At 38.8% G+C, this 20,494-nt stretch overlaps 1 protein-coding gene and 1 pseudogene across 1 annotated transcript in view; one reads left to right on the top strand and one right to left on the bottom strand.

Annotated features, from left to right (window-relative positions):
- The window catches only part of BTLA (B and T lymphocyte associated), a 65,385-nt gene that overhangs the window by 36,569 nt on the left and 8,322 nt on the right, over nucleotides 1–20,494 (bottom strand). Inside the window, 1 exon segment of the mRNA XM_037813294.1 lies at nucleotides 861–994. The gene's annotated coding sequence lies outside the window, so the exon portion shown is untranslated.
- LOC119536312 lies at nucleotides 540–1,032 on the top strand (annotated as a pseudogene).

Raw genomic sequence — 20,494 nt, forward strand, 5'->3', positions numbered from 1 at the left:
TGAAGAGACACACTCCCTCCTTGGGGCTTCAGGGAACAGTCTGCCTGAGAGTGTCATTTGCTGGATGTGCTAAGAGAGAGCTGACAAAAAAAGACTTTTTGGCATCTTTCCTGACCCTCTCCACAGGGTCCTTTGGGACTGGTGTGTGAACCCTTAGTGGGCCCCTGTACCTGTTCTGATCAGTTAAACATGGGCAATTCTAAAGATCTAGAATAAGGTAAGCCAAGTGTCAAAGAAGAGCACTATCACAAAGCAATCAGAAATGAAACCCTGTCAAGAGACAGACAGTGACCCTCAGAGTAAACTCAAGATAATCAGATAGATAACCTAGATGTCAGCAAAAAATTACAAGCCATTGTAAGAGGCAGGAAGATATGGCCCAGCCAAAGGAAGAAATTAAAAAGTTGAAGGAGACACAGAATTTGGAACAACTAATCAAAGACATTCAAATAAATCTCCTAAATCAATTCAAGGAGATTAAGGAAAATATCTCTAAAGTGATAAATGATATTAAGAAGACATTGGAGAGTTGCACTAAGATGGTGACTCCCATGCACCATTTCATAGCCCAGAGACAGGAGGAAGCAAATAAGCAACATGTAAGATGTCAGAAATACTTAGAATTTGAACTTATGAATATACAGGAAAAAGAAAATACCTACATAGGCCTTCAAGAATAGCAGAGCTAAAGAAAGATTTAAAAGAAAAGTAAAACAGATTATTATTACAAGAAAGCATTGGTGAAACTAATTTAGAAAAAGTGTCAAGAAAAAAAGGTCTAAGGGTATATCCAGTTCTAGCACCAATAGCAGTGACAGTTCAGCCAATTATTCTTCATCAGAAAGGGAAGAAACATGTACCTCATCCTCCTCTGGGGATAGTGACACTGATGAAAGCTCTTCTTCAGCTTCCTCCATGAGCTCTTCCTCCTCCTCTGATTCAGACTCAGATTCCAGCTCCTCCAGTAGCAGTAGCACCAGCAGAGATAGCAGCTCTGAGGATGAACCACCAAAGAGGAAGAAAAAGAAATAGAATTGCTCCATCCATATTGAACTGATGGACTGAAAACATTAAAGTGATTCTCTAAAAGGAATTTAAGATATGTTAAGGTCAGAAAGGTCAACGGGTCAAACTTTCTAGAGTTCAAAGTTTCTAAGTATTTTATGTTGTAAGAGCATAAAACTATTAATAATGGATTACATATATAAAGACTTTATATTTTAAGTGGAATTTTATTTCACTTTTTCATCATTAAAATATATCTCTAAAATTTAATCAATGCTGAAATCCAGCAAATCTGTTTTGTGATGAAACTTATCTTTTTTCCCCTGTGAAATGAATGCCATATTTTGTTATATGTTAATGTTATGCATCTATCAGACATGTTTTCAGAATAATGCATCAGAATATCAGACAATGAATTGCTAATGCTTTGGCTATGTGTTATTCTGTAATAACCTTGCTATTGTAAGGTTATGAGTTTTCCTGTTGTTGATAAATGTGCTCTATTTTTATGTTTATATTCAGAAAGTTTTTCTGACGTCTTGTCCTAAATGAAAAGTTCAAGGACCTTACTATATATTTACACTTTTTGAGTGGTACAAGTTTCACATTGCTTGTTGTAGCATTCATTATCTTGTGATTCCTTACATTCTGAGAGTCACACTTGTCCAAGGAAAATCATTCTAAAGGAACCTAAAAAGAGGCAAAAAAATTGGAAACTACTTAGGAGTCTAATCTTGGTGCCTTTGATAAATTCAGCATATCAGAAAAGAAAGCAACCATGTAAAATGCTATCTTAAGTAAAAGTGATATAAATAACTTTGTGTAATGACATGCCATAAAAGATACCATTAAAAGGAAAAAAGAGGTAAAAGGAAGAGGAAATGTTTGCAGAAAATTAGGGCAGTGTCAGTTGCCTTTTATTAAAAAGATTTTTTTTGTCTCTCATAAAGACTGCCTTTTGCCATTTCTGCAATTACTGTATGACAGTGTATATGGTAACTGGTCACATATGACAGTCAACTACATAAATATGATTGACTTGGATTAAATTTGGTGTGTTTATATAGCATATACACAACTGAAATCTAGCATAAAAGTCAGGTTTTAAAGGAAATACTGTACAATATTTCATAAAAGTAAACTACTTTGTGGTGATGAGACAATTTGGTTTAACATCACATTGTTTTGTGATGTTTTTTAAACTTTTTGGAAAGCAGTATCATTTGTAGAAAAATCTTGGTTTGGGTTCACTATTGTAAAAACTATGAAGGCTAATTCTTTTTTCTATTTTTATGAAAAAATAGTAGAAAACTACTTTTGAAGAAAATGGGCTTCTATTTAATCTTGAAATATATGTATGTGGTGAGTTTAAGGAGGCTGTGATTATTTTAAGGTTTATAGAACCATCTACTTTCAATTATTATAAATAAACTCAAAATACTAAAAAAGAGAAGACACTGGGTGAGTAGAAAGAAGAATTTGAAGGCATGCAAATAAAAATAACAGAATCCATGGGAATGAAAACACAATAGAAGAGATTAAAAATAGAAGAGATTACTAGATTTTCCTTCTTCCCCAATCTCACTCCTTCCCCAACCATGTACATGCCCTTTCCTCTCTTTTATCCCCTACCCCTTCCTCTCCCCTCCCCAGACCCCCTAATTTCTCCCCAAGTTCAGTCCCACTCCACCCATCCCAGAGTGAACCACTGATCTGTTTTCTGTCACTACAGATTACTTTGGGTTTCCCAGAGTTCTATATAAATGGAATAACACAATAAAAATAAAATACACTAGAGGTATAAATCAGTAGATTTAAACAAGCAGAAGAAGGGATCAGTGAACTAGAGGATAGACTATCCAAAATTTTAGAGACAGAAGAACAGACAGAGAAAAGAATGGGAAAAAAAAATTAAGCAGGATCTTGGGGATTTGAATTACAGCACAAAGCACACAAATATACGTGTCATCAGTATCCCAGAAGGAGAAGAGATGGGAAAAGGGGCAGAAACAATATTTGAGGAAAATAATGGATGAAAATTTCCCAACTCTTATGAATGACTAAAATATACATGACCAATAAGCACAACATACTACAAACAGAATAAATCCTAGTAGACCTACTCAAAGATGTGCTAATCAGAGAATCAAATGCCAAAGATAAGGAGAGAATTATGAAAGCAGCAAGAGAAAATTGATTCATCATACACAAAGGAACTGCAGTAAAAATATGTCACTCATCAGAAACTGTGGAGGCAAGAAGGCCATGGTATGATATATTTAAGGTACTGAAAGAGAAAAATTTTCCAGCCAAGAATTCTTTATACAGCAAAGCTGTCCTTCAAAAATGAAAAAGAGTTTAAAATATCCACAGAATAACAGAAACTGAGAGAGTTCATCAACAAGAGACCTACCTTACAAGAAATAGTAAAGTGAGTCTGCAGGCTGAAAGGAAAAGAGAGGAGAGAGAGGCTTGGAGGACAGTGTAGAAATGAAGATTAACAGTAAGAGTAACTAAAACAGTAAAAAGACAAAAATAATATATGCCATATAAAAGCCAAAGGATAAAATGAGGTAAGTACTGTCTTTACAGTAATAACATTGAATGTAAATAAATTAAACTCCACAATCAAAAGACACAGATTGGTAGACTGGATTTTAAAAATATGACCCATCTATATGCTGTCTACAGGAAATTCACCTTAGACCCAAGGTCACAAATAGGTTGAAAGTGAAAAGTTGGATAAATATATTCCATGCAAACAGTAACCAAAAAAAGAGCTGGGGTTGCTATTCTAATATTGGACAAAATAGGCTTTAAATGCAAAACCATTAGAAGAGACAAAGAAGGACACTGTATATTAATTAAGGGGCAATCACAAAGAAGAAACAGCATTCATAAGTATTTATGCACCTAACCAAGGTGCCACAAAATACATGAGGCAAACACTGGCAAAACTGAAGTGAGAAATGGCTTTCTCTACAATAATAGTTGGGGACTTCAATACACCACTCTCTTCAATAGATAGAACATCTAGATAGAGGATCAATAAAGAAACAGAGAACTTGAATAATAGGATAAATGAACTAGACCTAACAGATACACACAGAACATTGTACCCTTAAACAGCAGGGTATCCACTCTTTTCAAGTACTCATAGATCATTCTTCAGGATAGAGCACATGTTGGGTCACAAATCAGGTCTCAGTACATTTTGAAAGACTAAAATTATACAAAGCACCTTCTCTTACCATAATGGAATGAAGCTGGAAATCAATAATAGAGAACTGGAAAATTTGCAAATACATGGAGGTTAAACAACACACTGTTAGACAATCAGTGGGTCAAAGAAGAAATTACAAGAGAAATAAGTAAATATTTTTAGATCAATGACAAAAGAAAACAACATATCAAACTTATGGGATGCAGTGAAGGAAGTGCTAAGAGAGAAATTTATAGCCATAAATGCCTACATTAAAAAAAGAAGAAAGAACTAAAATCAGAGAACTAACTGCATACCTGAAGGAACTAGGGAAAGAACAGCAAACTAACCCCAAGTCAAACAGAAGGAAAGAAAGAAAAGATTAGAGCAGAAATAAATGAAATTGAGAATAAAAAGCAAAAGAGAAAATTAATGAACCCAAAAGTTGGTGTATGAGCTAGGGTTCCCTAGGAAAACAGAATCAACAATGGATATCTGTAAATATAAGATTTTATAAAAGTATATCATGCAACTGTAGGAATCCATGAGACCGTAGTCTGTGGGGCTGGATGCAAGAGTCCAAATTCCATAGGGCAGGCAGTGAACTGGCAATTCCAATGAAGGCATTCAATGAACTCCTCAGGAAATGATTTGCTGGCTAGCCAAAGAAGAAGCAAAGGTCATCTCTCTCTCTCTTCCTCAAAAGTCCCCAACCAATTGGATTAAATCTGGCTAGCCAAACCCTCTCATTGAGGAGGACATGCCCCTTGCTGTTGCAATCATTCACAGGTGCAGACAATTGACCATTGAGTCAATAAACCAGCCTTCCAGTTTATTAACCAGCAACAAATGTCCTTGCAGTAATGGTCAGGCCAGTGCTTGCCTGACCAGACACCTGGATACCATTAAGTGGCCAAGTTGCAACATGAACCCAACCATCACAGTCCACCCCTTGTCAACTTGGTAGTTATACACATCACCTTAAACCATACTTAATCTCTAAATAGAGCACAATTACAGACATATTTTGCCTAACAGAACTGAGCTGTCCTGTTTCCAATGGATATGCACTAAATCTCTCCAGAATAGGGTGTAAGACCTTTTGTAACATTGACGCTTAAACTTGATTTCCTATAACTTAAATACTGCCAAATGAAAAATACAGCTTATGACATATGATATAGGAATAAGATAGAGAAAAAAACAAAGATATTTGCTTTAGGACAAAGGCAAACATACTCATAACAAACAAGGAGAAAATATTCATGCCATCATCATCCTCATTTCTGGTCATGTGGTCATAGTTCATATTTATCACTAACTTCTTCCACTACCCATTCCATGTTCTCCTCTTTTTTAACGACATTTTTTATTGTGATTTTTCACATACCATACAATTATCCAGAGATCCAAAGTGTATAATCAGTTGCCTCAGTACCATAATACAGCTGTGCATCCATCATCACAATTAATTTTTTTCAATTTTTAGAACATTTTCATTACTCCAGAAAAGAAATAAAGACAAAAAAGGAAACTCAAATCCTCCCATATCCCTAACCAACCCCCCTCCATTGTTGACTCATAGTATTGGTATAGTACATTTGTTACTGTTGATGAAAGAATGTTAAAATACTACTAACTGTAGTATATAGTTTGCAATAGGTATATTTTCCCCTATATGCCTCTCTAGTATTAACTTCTAGTTACAGTGTCATACATTTGTTCTAGTTCATGAAAGAGATTTCTAATATTTTTACAGTTAATCATGGACATTGCCCACTACAAGATTCACTCTTCTATACAATCCCATCTTTTAACCTCCAATTTTCCTTCTGGGGACATATGTCCCCCTTTCCACCACATTCATGCACTATTCAGCACTATTAGTTATTCTCACAATGTGCTACCATCACCTCTGTTCCTGTCCAAACATTTAAGTTCAACCAGGTTGAACATTCTGCTCATAATGAGCAACTGCTCCCGATTCTTTAGCCTCTTTCTGTATCCTGGTAACTTATATTTAATGTCTGTGAGTTTGCATATTATTGTTAGTTCATATCAGTGAGACCCTGTGATATTTGTCCTTGTATGTCTGACTTATTTCACCCAGTATATTGCCCTCAAGGTTTCTTCATCAACCCACTTTTTTTAAGATGGTTTTTTTCACACACCATACATTCCATCCTAAGTAAACAATTGATGGTTCCCTGTATAGTCACATATTTATGTATTCACCACCATCACCATTATCTATACAAAGACATCTCCATTCCTTCCACAAAGCAGGAGAAAGAGTCAAAGAAGGTAGAGAGGCAAAAGAAAAAGAAAAAAGAAAGAAAAAAAAAAGCATGACAGCTAGGGAGGAGCAAAAGGAAAGATAACATTAAACTAAAGTAGAATAAAGAGTCAGACAACATTACTAATGCCAAGAGTCCCATACCCTTCCCATATGTCCCCCTCTTATATGCATTTAGCCTTGGGATATTGCCTTGGTTACATTAAAGGAAGTATAATACAATGTTTCTGTTAATTATAGTCTCTGGTTTACATTGATTGTATCTTTACCCCAATACCATCCTATTTTTAACACCTTGTAAATTGACATTCATTTGTTCTCCCTCATGAAAAAGCATATTTGTACATTTTATCACAATTGTTGAACACTCTAGGTTTTATTGAGTTATACAGTCCCACTCTTTATCTTTCCTCTTTCCATCTAGTGTCCCACATGTTCCTAACCTTCCTCTTTCAACCATACTCACAGTGATCTTTGTTCAGTGTACTTACATTGCTTTCTAACCATCACCCAAAATTGTGTTCCAAACCTCTCACTCCTGTCTTTTCCTATCTGTCTGTAGTGCTGCCTTTAGTATTTCCTGTAGAGCAGCTATCTTGTTCACAAAGTCTCTCATTGCCTTTTTGTCAGACAATATTTTAAACTCTCCCTCATATTTGAAGGACAGTTTTGCTGGATATAGTATTCTTGGTTGGTGGTTTTTCTCTTTCAGTATCTTAAATATATCACACCATTTCCTTCTTGCCTCCATGGTTTCTGCTGAGAAATCCACACATAGTCTTATTTAGCTTCTTTTGTATGTGATGGATCACTTTTCTCTTGCTGCTTTCAGGATTCTCTCTTTGTCTTTGATGTTTGATAATCTGATTATTAAATGTCTTGGCATAGGCTTATTCAGATCTATTCTGTTTGGGGTACGCTGCACTTCTTGGATCCATAATTTTATGTCTTTCGTAATAGATGGGAAATTTTCATTGATTATTTCCTCTATTATACTTTCTGCCCCTTTTCCCTTCTCTTCTCCTTCTGGAACACACATGACACACAGATTCCTGCATTTCATGTTGTCATTCAATTCCCAGAGATGTTGCTCATATTTTTCTATTCTTTTCACTATCTGTTCTTTTGTGTGTAGGCTTTAAGGTGTCTTGTTCTCCAGTTCCTGAGTGTTTTCTTCTGCCTCTTGAGATCTGCTGTTGTATGTTTCCATTTTGTCTTTTGTTTCTTGTGTTGTGCCTTTCATTTCCACAGATGCTGCCAGTTGTTTTTATGAACTTTCAATTCCTGCCTTATGTACACCCAGTGTTTTCTTTATAGCCTTTATCTATTTTGCCATATCTTCTCTAAACTTTTTGAATTGATGTAGCATTAGCTTTTTCAATTCCTGTATCTCAGTTGAAGTATAAGTTTATTCCTTTGACTGGGCCATAACTTCATTTTTCTTAGTGTAGGTTGTAGTTTTCTGTTGTCTAGTTATCTGGTTTTCTTGATTACCCCAATCATGTTTTCCCAGACCAGAACAGGCTCAGGTCCCAGAAGGAAGGAATATTCAGTATCTGGTTTCCCTGATGGTGTGTCTTAAGGGAATTGACACACCCTGTGCTTTTTTGCCCAGCAGGTGGCACCTGTCAGCCTGTCAGTCCAGACTGGTGTAAGGAGGTGTGGCCCCTGGCTGTTTTCCCCCAGGCTCTGGGGTCTGGTTATGAATGGAAGGCAGGTAGTAGAGCTTGGCCCCATGTTCTTCCTCTTAGGGAAGATATGCACCCTAGGGAGTTTTCATTCACATATAAATAGATTCTTTGTTTCTCTGACTCTGCTATCTCCACCCTTTTCTGGGTAAGATTGCTGTGAGTTAAAAATGGCTGAGACTTTCTTTATTGCAGAGCACTGCAAGCTGAAAACAGCTGAGGCTTTCTCTGCTGAGCCACCCAGGTTGAGAGAGGGATAAAGAGACAGAAAGCCCCCTTTCAGGTCAGTCCACAGACCCCAGATTCACTTGTCAGTCCAAGATAGCAACTGGTCCTCTGGGCCCCCTGTCCTGAAACAGAGAAATCCCCTGGGTCTTCAAGGTCAGTCATCACTAAAAGTCTTTGCCTGCTTGTTGGGGATTTGCAGCTTGCATTTATCAGTCCATGTTTGCCAATTAAAACCCCAGCTGGAGCTAGGCTGAGGTGTATTCGCTTGTTCAGAGAGTGCTGCTCTCTATCAAAGTGAGGCTTTGCAGTTCAGGCTGTCATGAGGGAGGGGCTTTTGGCTCAGGCCCACAGTTTTTACTTACAGATTTTATGCTATGATCTCAGGCATTCCTCCCAATCCAGGCTGGTGTATGATGTGTGGACAGTCACGTTTGTCCCCCAGCAGTTATTCCAGATTATCTACTAGTTGTTCCTGGGCATTTATTAGTTGCTCTGGGGGGAATAACTAACTTCCACTCCTCTCTATGCTGCCATCTTCTGTCCTCTCCTCCATGTTCTCTTTACCCTCAGCAAGCACCTCAGTTGCCTGTGGTTCTTTGCCTGGTGGGGAGACCCAAACCTTCATTCCTGAAGTTTCTTGGCCATTGGTAGTCCTGTCTGGATTAGGTTGTTGCAGTTTTCCATTGACTTTAATAATAGGGCATGGTAGTACTAAGTGATGCTCTAGGGTTCTCCCATATTCCAGGAAAACTCTTCTTTACCTCCATGTGTACTTGCAGTGCTATTTTCCCTTGATAGTTAGGATCAATCACCACAGCCAGTACAGTAATCCTCTTCCTTACTTGTTGATTCAGAGGCATGACAAGCCCAGAGTGGCTAGGTGGCAGTTTTAACTTCCAGTTTGTGGGAAACAGGGCCTGAAGTTTCTCCTCCCCTTCCTGCATGCTTGAGGTGGGGGCCTGGAACACTAGGCCCCTGATGAGATAGAACACTATCAAGGCACACCTTGTTAAAGTATGCGTGGATGTGAGAATGTGGCTGAAGGACTGTTTTCTGTTATTGTCCTTGAGAATAAGATAAGACCCATTTTGCAGACAGATGTAAACAACCATGTAAAAATGTCTACATGCACAGTAAAGCATTTCTCTACCCTAAAAGCATAATAAATAAGGGTCTTGGGAATGGGACACACACACTCACCCAACAGGCAGTGTGTCCCCTGCTCCCAGTCTCCAAGAGATATTTTTGTCTCTAAACTTAATTTCTGCGTTGCCCCCGGCAACAAGTGGCACCCAACCTGGGGCTGGAATCTCAAAGCGGCTGGTCCGCTCCATTACAGGGAAGTCTCGTTTAATCGACTAAGGTGTATGATATCAGTGCAGAAACTCGGGTGGAGCAGAGGCCTCACTACTTCTCTAGGTAAGAAGACTCCTGAGCATTTTGTTAAAGCAGGGTTACTATGGGGAATGGAGACAACATAACCAAGTATCAACCTTAAGTCTATCTCCTCCGTCAGCTCTTAAAAGCTGGCAATGCTAAGGCTAATGAATCCCATATTCTAGAGCTCTTGCAAATTGTAGAAAAGTATTGCTCTTGCTTTCCTTCCCTTGGCTCCTTGGAATCTAGTGATTGGGATAAGGTGGGTAAAGAGTTGAAGAAATTGCATATACATGGTGTCCCTTTGCCAGCCACTATTTGGTCCACTTGGACCTTAATTAAGTCAGTTTTAAAGCCCCTCCCAATGGAGGATGAGGACAAGAATAATGATAATAATCTGGCAGACCCAGAGGGTGAGGATTCTCTCCTCCTTAAGCCACGCTCTCCATTGCCCTCCACTCCCCCACCTCAATTTAAGGAGCTTCCACCACCTCCTCCTGCTCCCCCACCTGTACCGGGAACAAAAACCCCCTGCTATCTTCTATTCAACAAGGCACTTTAAATTTGAAATTTTGAAAACTGGTCAGCTACATCCTTAAGAAGAAACATAAATTAGGAAGCAAAATATCGGTCTCAACTTTAATAACCTGGGGGCTAGTTCATACTGCCCTATGTCCCCTTCAATCAATCATCCATTCAGCCCAGGGCTGTCCCTGAGGAGTCTGAAAAAAAATGGATGTAATTAGAGAGGAGAAAGATTGGCCACCTCTGCCTCCTCTGCCTTTGCAGAATGAGCAACACAAAAAACAAATTCCTATTCCTAACAATTCTCAGGGTCCTGTAATGGAAAGTTGCAAAAAGTTTATGAAGTGGGAAATTTGTTTTTGCAGTCAAGGTTGAGGGTTGGATACAGAAAGCTGTAAAAGCTTTGTGGAAAAAATTATTTCTGTGGTCAAAGTTAGAAAATAGTAAAAACTAGTAATAACACTACTTAAAAATGAAATCTCACAGCTTAGAAAAAAAAGTGGTTTTGTAAAACAAAATAGCATTAAATATTCTAACCACCACCTAAAGCAGTAATTAATATTCAATGTTGTATGTATGTGCCTAATAATTCACAAAATATGCTCCTGCTATTTTACTATCAACCTAGCCACTCTCTTCCTGCTTCTCCTATCCTACTTCTCATCATAATAATTGTATGTTGTAAAATGTTTGCTTAAAAACAATTTCCAAAATCATCTTGGTAACTTTTAATATGAAATATTGTTTTAAAAATGTGCTTTTATTAAAAGTTTCCTTAGATTATTAAGGTATTATTTCTTAGCAAAAGGTTATAAAAAATGTTTTTCTGCGTGATCAATGTAAAAGGCAAAAAATCTGTTTTGTCAAAATAGCTTCTCTGCAATTTTGTCACATGCATTCAATTATTTCATTTTCTCAGAAAGCCCCAGCAAGTCAATTTTGTGTGTGTGTGTGTGTGTGTGTGTGTGTGTGTGTGTGTTTTGTTTGTCTTATAAAAAATACTTCCTAGAAAGGGGTTCCTCCCAGCAGTGCCCAATTCAGGTGGCCATTTTATTTAACTTATTTATTGTCTCATTAAAAATATACATATATAAAGGAAATATTTTCTCAGTCATAACTTGTTTGTCATTAAATGAGATTTGCCACAATCATATCTGTTTGATTATATTATGGATTATAATATAATAGTATTATATTATGGATCAGCTTGTCCTACTCTTAACAAAGATAATGTATCTCTCTGAATTCTTCTACTTTTAAATATTAATAAATAAATTTCACTGAGGACATATTATATTTAATTATGTCTGTCTGCACATAATAGACACTTAAAATATATTTTAAAATATATTTTAAGACATATTAAATCATTAAAATAATTATGTAAGTAAAGTGGAAACTATTTTTAAAAATTGTATAAATATAATCCCATAAGTATACTGTGGAAATGAAGCCTGGGAAAATATAACCACTTTACTTAGTTATCTTTTAAATTATAAAGAGTTAAATCAAGCACTTAAAATTTTTTACTTTTATAATTTATATATACATGTGTATGTGTGTATATATATATATAATGTCTATCATGCTCCAATGATGGCAGTACTTAGAAAAATATAGGGGAATATAATTCATGCTATTATTAATAGCTTCTTTGCTTTTAAAAACACTTAACTTACTTTCCTTTTTGTAAGTAATTTTACCAAACTAAGTCCATTTATCTAAATTAAATTTAATTCACTGTAGAGGGCGATTAAGGTAGCATGCATGAAGTCCACCTTCAGCTATGCCGGAGATGTGCAACATGGCCGCCAGGGCTGATACAACAATAGCTTAAGTTACCCTCAGCCTTCTTTACAGAAGTAGTTCGCGCCAAAAGTGCTAGTTCGCGCCAAAAATGCTAACCCTACATCTGCCATCCGCCCTAGCAACAGCAGCCACCAATCCTAGACCGCCACAAGCCCTTGCTAGCCACTTCCCCTTCTCCTAGAGTATATATGCTCTGCCTCTTCAATAAAGTTTTGCAGCTTGATCAGAAACCTGTCTTGCTGTTGTTCTTCGCGTCTCTTGTCCCATACCATTCCTCCCTCACAGGATTTGGAGCCTCCGTTGATCGTCCCGCGGGCCGGGACAATTCACTTGCAATATCCTAATCTCTAAAAATTCTCATTGATGTATTGTGCTCATATTTCTCCTACTTGGTGAAATTATAAATTAAATCTTGTAAATTTAAACTGCAATTGATATCAAAGTGCCCAGTTATATTTAAGAGTGTTCATTTAAGGACTTTAATATATAATTTATAATCATGAATACATCAGAAACTTTGTAATTCAGTGAACAAAGTATAAAATTGGTGAAATATAAAAAATCTGCTTCTTTATTCTTTGTATGACCACATAGTGAGCAATAGAAATAAATTTCCTCAACTATTTCACATTCTATTCTAATAACAAAACAATGCTTTACAAAATAGAAAATTGAATTAAAGTGACTATTGAAACACTGAATTTCTTCAACCTACTGGTGTAATCAACTACAATTTAATAAATATTTAATAAATTATCAACAATTTATTATGTCACTACAGTAAAATTATTAAAATCTTAATTTGAAAATAAGATTCATTTTATAAAATGTCATTTCCAATGATCTAAATAGGATGCACTTAAATGCTATTCCAAACCTCATCAACTTTACCTTTTGTAGCAAAACATTAAAAAAAATTTACAAAAACAAAAAGGGGGAGATGAGAGTATGGATAAAATCACTCCTGGGGTCTGTTTCCCCCATGTTTTGTTTACCTTGAATTATTTAAATTTTTTGTGAAAAACTTGATGGCACTCCTGCAGAAAGACATTTCTTCAGCCCTTGTACTATGTCCAAATATATTTTTACTAAAAGTCCTCCTGTGTTGGAAGGACCCTGTGACACGGCAGTGGACAATAGGAAAATTGTTAACATGGGGGCAAGGTTTTGCTTGTGTCTCTCCAGGTGAAGATCAAACTCCTATTTGGGTGCCCGCATGACACTTGAAACCATACCATGAGCAGGAAAAAGAGAAAGTTCATGTGGGACATAGAATCTCCGGTGATGCAGATGGAGGGCCTCTCACTGAAAAGGACTCGCATCGGACCGACACCGGCCACCACTGAGGCTTTTCCTCCTACATGAGGACAAATTAAAAATTTGTGCCAACAGGCTGAATGGCTGGTATGGCAGAAGCACCGGCTGTTCACCCCCTCTAATCTGGTGGTAGCTTTATTTGCTATTGTAACTACTACTGTAAGTATGCTTCCTTTAGTAAATGCCCATGCTCGTAATTATACTTATTGGGCATATATCCCCAATCCTCCTTTATTATGGCCTGTGGAATGGAATGATCCAACCCCTCTTATTTATCTCAATAATACAGAATGGCTTCCTGGCCCGGAGGATGACAGGGTACCAGAACATCCTAAAGAGGAAGGCACTCAGTATAATTCTACTTTGGCTTTCTTACATTTACTGCTATGTTTGAGACATGGGAAAGAATGTTTGTCTTTTGAGCAACAAGCATGGCTTTCAATAATTCCAAAGCATGGAAATGTCTCTCATTCTATGTTATATTTGTTGACAGGTCAGAGTTTTGCATACCAACATAATAATAGTATAAATGATGCAACCCCACAGCAAGCTGTCTGCCAAGCGCCATAGTATTGGTCTCCAGACTTAATGAGAATACATTGGGAAACTTGTCCAGGGACTAATGGTGTGCTACTGCTTAATGGCTCCTAGGGAATTGTAGCTAACTGGTCCCCTAAGGGGTTCACAGGCAGAACTGCAGTGGCCGAAATGAGTCCTGCTCGGCACATGAACAGTTAAGATGGAAAATTCATACACGTAATTTGGCATCCCTTCTACGTGATACTGATGGCATGCAAACAGAAGCCAGAAAACCTATAATGTGGCATGGTATGGGAATGGTCCCACCATGGCCTTTTTTTAAACAATTATGCCCCTCAAAAATCTATTTGGAAGATTCCACTGGCTCTACAGTAGATTAAAATATGGAATGGAACATATTCCCATAAAAATAATTACACTTTAAACTTTACTGAGTTCAAACACCTTAGTGTGCAACCTTGTGTTAGAAACCCATATGTATTTTGAATAGGTAATCTCTCTCTTAACGTAAGTTCTAAGGAGTTTTCTTGTAATGCTAATGCCACTTGTGCTTTATATTCTTGTGCAAATAGAACCTTAAGTAACAGCAATCTTACCCTAATTGTCTTACAAAGACAAATGGGCCTCTGGATCCCAGTAACTCAGGAAAGGCCCTAAAAATCATCTCCTGATATGCATATACTATTAACATTATTAAATAAAGTGTTACATAGAGTAAAAAGATTTCCAGGTATATTAATTGCATTTATTATAGGTTTAGTAGCAATAACCACTGCTGCTGCTGTAGCTGGCACTGTGCTTCATCAATCAGTACAAATGGCACACTTTGTACAAACATGGGATGAGAATGCTAGTAAAGCTTGGGGAGAACAGCTGAGAATTAATAAAGAAGCTAACAAGCATTTGGTTAATTTAGAAAATGCTCTTCTCTTACTTGGAGAAGAAATAGAAGATTTAAGGCATAGAATACAATTAACATGTAATTGAAATATAACCACCTTTTGCATAATTCCACATGAATACAATTCTTCAGCAGTAAGCTGGGACAAAATTAAAAAACATTTAATGGAACATCATAAAAATTTATCTATTGATATTTCCCAGTTACAAGCCAATGTTCATGCAATTCAACAAGCAAATCTCCAAGTTTTACCCTCATCTAAAATCTTTTAGGGCATTGCTGATAAAATACAACAGCTAAATCCTTTACCATGGGTTAAAAGCTTAAGTAGTGAAATGTTAAAAAGTGTCTTTATAATACTAATTTGTCTTTTATGTTTATGTCTAGTCCTCTGATGCACAAAACAAGCAGTCTCCAATTTAACTGAGAAATCTGCAATCCTAGCCATCATATCTGCAATAAGAAAACAAAAGGGGGACATGTGGAAACAGGGCCTGAAGTTTCTCCTCTCCTTCCTGTATGCTTGAGGTGGGGGCCTGGAACACTAGGCCCCTGCTGAGATAGAACACTATCAAGGCACACCTTGTTAAAGTATGTGTGGATGTGACAATGTAACTGAAGGACTGTTTTCTGTTATTGTCCTTGAGAATAAGATAAGACCCATTTTGTAGACAGATGTAAAGAACCATGTGAAAATGTCTACATGCACAGAAAAGCATATCTCTACCCTAAAAGCATAATAAATAAGGGTCTTGGGAATGGGACACACACACTCGCCTGACAGGTGGTGTGTCCTCTGCTCCCAGTCTCCAAGAGATATTTTTGTCTCTAATCTTAATTTCTGCATTGCCTCTGGAAACACCAGTTCATTGGAATTCTTGTTGTGTCAACTGGTGGAAGCACTCCTCCTTTTGGAACTCAGTCTCATAGATGAGCAGAGCTTAAGATTGCAGAGACAGGAAGCAAAAATTTTCCTAATGGATCACTAGAAGTGATAGTGAGTGGTGCCACTCCTGTTTCCCCCCCTTGAATCCTGGAGCCATGAATCCTGGCTATGGGAGAAACAGCCCCATAGAGTGGATGTTGATTCAGAGCACACACAGCCACCTGGAGAACACATCCCCAGCCCTGAAAGTTATTGCCACCTAGTTGGCATGGTAATTGAGTCTTCAACAGCCCATTCCACCATTCTATCAACTGAGTTGCCTCTAGATGATGGGGAGCATGGTAAGACCAGAGAATTCCATGAGTATGTGCCCATTCCCTCACTTCATTTGCTGTGAAATGGGTTCCTTGGTCAGAAGCAATGCTGTGTGGAATACCATGATGGTGGATAAGGCATTCCATAAGTCCATAGATGGTAGTTTTGGCAGAAGCATTGCATGGAATGAAGGCAAACCCGTATCTGGAGTATGTGTCTATTCCACTGAGAACAAAGTGCTGCCCCTTCCATGATGGAAATTGTCCAATGTAATCAACCTGCCACCGGGTAGCAGACTGATCACCTTGGGGAATAGTGCCATAGCAGAGATGAGTGTGGGTCTCTGCTGCCAACAGGTTGGGCACTCAGCAGTGGCTACAGCCAGGTCTGTCTCGGTGAGTGGAACTCCATGTTGCTGAGCTCATGCATAACCTCCATCCCCACCACCATGATCACTTTGTTTATGAGCATATTGAGCAAAGACAGAAGTGGCTGGGGAAAGAGGCTGAATGGTATACAGCAAACAGGAGTGGCTGGGGAAAAGGCTGACTAGTATCCAGCAAATGGGTCATCATATCTAATTGATTATTAAAATCTTCCTCTGCTGAAGTCACCCTCTGGTGAGCATTCACATGGGACACAAATATTCATGTTTTTTGCCCATTCAGAAAGATCTATCCACAAACCATTAGCAACAGTCCATGAATCAGTATACAAATGCACCTCTGGCCAGATCTCCTTCCAAGCAAAATGAACAACCAGGTGCACTGCTTGAAGTTCTACCCACTGGGAGGATTTTCCCTCACCACTGTTCTTCAGGGACATCCCAGAAAGAGGCTGCAGTGCTGCAGCTGTCCACTTTTGGGTGGTGCCTGTGTATTGTGCAGAACCATCTGTAAACCAGGCCCGAGTTTCCTCTTCCTCAGTTAACTTATGGTAAAAAAAAACTCCCCAAGAGGCCACAGCTGTGTGCCAGAAAGGAGAAGGTAAAGTGGAAGGAGTGGAGGCCATGGGTATTTGGATCACTTCCTCATGTAACTTACTTGTGCCTTCAGGACCTGCTTGAGCTCTATTTCATACATACCATTCCCAATTTGTGATGGAGTGCTCCTGGCACACCAACTTTATGGCTTGGTGGGTCAGACAACACCCAGCTCATGATAGATCACTCAGGTCTCATAAAACCTTGGTGGCCCATGGTTAAGTGCTCTGTCTCTACTAGAGCCCAATAGCAGGCCAATAGCTGTTTCTAGAAAGAAGAGTAGTTATCTGCAGAGGATGGTAAGTTTTTACTCCAAAATCCTAAGGGCCTGCATTGTGATTCTCCTATAGGAACCAGCCAAAGGCTCCAAACAGCATCTATATTTGCCACTGACACTTCCAGCATCATTGGATCAGCTGGATCATAGGTCCAAGTGGCAAAGCAGCTTGCACAGCAGCCTGGACCTGTCACAGAGACACATCTTTTCCAGTCCCCCTCAAACCTAGAAGCTTTTCTGGTCACTCAGTAAATGGGCCAGAGTAGCACACCCAAATGAGGAATATGTTGTATCCAAAATTTAAAGAGGTCAACTTCATGTTGTGCCTCTTTTTTGGTCATAGGAGGGGCCAGATGCAACAGCTTATCCTTCACCTTAGAAGGGATATCTCTACATGCCTCACACCACTTGACACCTAGAAATTTTACTGAGGTGGAAAGCCCCTGTATTTTTCTTGGATTTATCTCCCATCCTCTGACATGCAAATGCCTTACCAACAAATTAGAGTAGTTGCTACTTGCTCACTAGGTCCAATCAACATGGTATTGTCAATGTAGTGGACCAGTGTGATGTCTTGTGGGAGGTAGAAGTGATCAAGATCCCTATGGAAAATATTATGAAATAGGGCTGGAGATTTGATATGTGCCTGAGATAAGACAGTGAATGTATACCTCTGGCCTTGTCAGCTGAATGCAAACTGTTTCTGGTGGTCCTTACTAATAGCTATTGAGAAAAAAAGCATTTGCCAGATCAATAGCTGCATACCAGGTACAGGGGATGTGTTGATTTGCTCAAGCAATGATACAACATCTGGAACAGCAGCTGCAATTGCAGTCACAGACTGCTTAGGCTTATGATAATCCATTGCATCCTCTAGGGCCCATCTGTTTTCTGCACAGGCCAAATAGGAGAGTTGAATGGGGAAATGGTGGTAATCACCACTCCTGCATTCTCCAAGTCCTTAAGAGTGGCATTAATCTCTGCAATACCTCCAGTAATCCAGTATTTCTTCTGGTTTGCTATTTTGCTAAGCATGGGCAGATCTAGCAGCTTCCACTTGGCCTTTCCTACCATAATAGCCTTCACTCCACAAGTCATGGAACCAATCTGAAGATTCTGCCAGTTGCTGAGTATATCTATTCCAATTATGCATTCTGGAACTGGGGAAATAACCACAGAATGGGTCCAGGGACTCACTGGATCCTCTGTGGGATGGAACTGAGCTAAAACTCCATTGATCACCTGACCTTCATAAGGCCCTATTCTGACTGGTGGACCAGAGTGATGTTTTGGGTCTCCTGGAATTAATGTCACTTCTGAGCCAGTGTCTAATCATCCCCCAAATATCTGACCATTTCCTTTTCTCCAATGCTCAGTTACCCTGGTGAAAGGCCATAGGTCCCCTTGGGGAAGGCTTGGAGGAAGATTAATATATAAAATTTGGGCAGTGTAATAGGGTCCTTCCCCAAGGGTACCAATCTTGGCCTCATTCATGTGGCTCTGGGTCTGTCAACTGCCTCAAGTGTGGGAATTGATTAAGGTGCTGTGACTCTGCTTTTATAATTCAAGTTAGACTTTTGTTCACTTGACTTATAATACTTCTTCTTATATAGATTAAAAAAGAATCTAGTAGACTGCCCATCTATTTTACTTCTAAGTACTCCATGATCTTCTAGTCAATGCCATAAGTCTCTGCAAGTCAGATTATTCTGACTGCTGCTTTGAGCCTGTTTTCCATTATGGTAGCCATGCCCTCCCTGTCTTTGGTGAGTAACTGCTGCCACATTGCTTCTGCCAACTTGAGATCCAATTATCCCCATTGTTTTTAAGGATTCCAGCTCAGTGACAGCAGATCCCACAGTAATATTTGACCTGCAGAGAAGGGCAACTACAGAGCTCTTCAGGGATGATGGAGCTAGTCTCAAATTTATTCCTCACAGTCCTGGCAAAATGTGTCCTCTGGACATTCCAGGGGTGTGTGAGCACATCTTCCATGATAAATCCACTGTAACATTCCTATCTTTCTAAGCCTTTAAATCCCCTCCTCTACATTAAAACATGGCAGTTCTGGCATTTCAATCTCTGGTAATGCCAGTCACCTTTTGATCCATGTTTCAGCCAACCACTCAAACAAACAGTTAATGCCCTTTCTAGCCCCTCAAGCTACAACATTGAATGCAGAATCTCTGCTTAGTGGGCCCATATCAATAAATTCAGCCTGATCCAACTTTATATTCCTTCCACCATTGTTCCACACCCTTAATATCCATTCCCACACATGTTCCCCTGATTTCTGTCTATATAAATTGGAAAACTCATGCAGTTCTTTTGCAGTATAGTGTACTTCCTCATGGGTCACACTTTGTACCTCACCCTTCAGGGCCTGTTGGGATTTTAGTTATAGATCTTGGAGCAAAGACTGGTGGTGGGGGTGGGTCATGAAAAGAATTGGAAGTATCCCTCAAGTCATTTACCTCAGGAAATTCCATGGTAATTCTGTGAAACAGAATTAATCCCTCCAAACAGAGCTTCCTCACAGGAGGTAATTATAGGTTTAGCTGGCACTGAAGGGTTACTGTTTTTAGGTGGAGGCTGGATTGCAGGCTCCTCAGGGCAGTCTGGAGGTGAAGAAGCTGTTTCCTCAAAGCAGACTGGAGGTTGGGTAGCTGTGTCTTCAGGACAGACTGGAGGTGGGGGGCCTGTTTTCTCAGGGCAGACCATTGCAGATATATCTAGCAAAGTCTCAGCAGAATCCAGGGTCCCAGTGTTCTCACTGCCATTATTATCAATCCATATGTCCCCTTCCCAAGTTTCAGGATCTCATTCTTTTCCAATCAATGCCTTTATTTTAACAGCAGACACCCTGCGAGGTTGAGATTTTAGTTTACATTGTAATTCTGCTATTTGCACAATGAGACTCTGGGTCTGGTTTTCAGAAATCTCAAGGTCTGTGGCAACAGGAAACAAGGTTTTCTTTCACAGCACACATAGGAACATTTACATCTGTCATACAGTGCTTAAGTTTCAAATTTGAAGACTTTAGCTCATCTGTTTCTCTTATAACTTTACCTAGCATATCTAAGAGCAACCAGCCAACATCATTATATCTCTTAACTCTGGAAAACTCTGTTAAGGCATAGAAAACA

The sequence above is a fragment of the Choloepus didactylus genome, chromosome 1, assembly GCF_015220235.1.
Source record: "Choloepus didactylus isolate mChoDid1 chromosome 1, mChoDid1.pri, whole genome shotgun sequence".
NCBI classification, from domain to species: domain Eukaryota; kingdom Metazoa; phylum Chordata; class Mammalia; order Pilosa; family Megalonychidae; genus Choloepus; species Choloepus didactylus.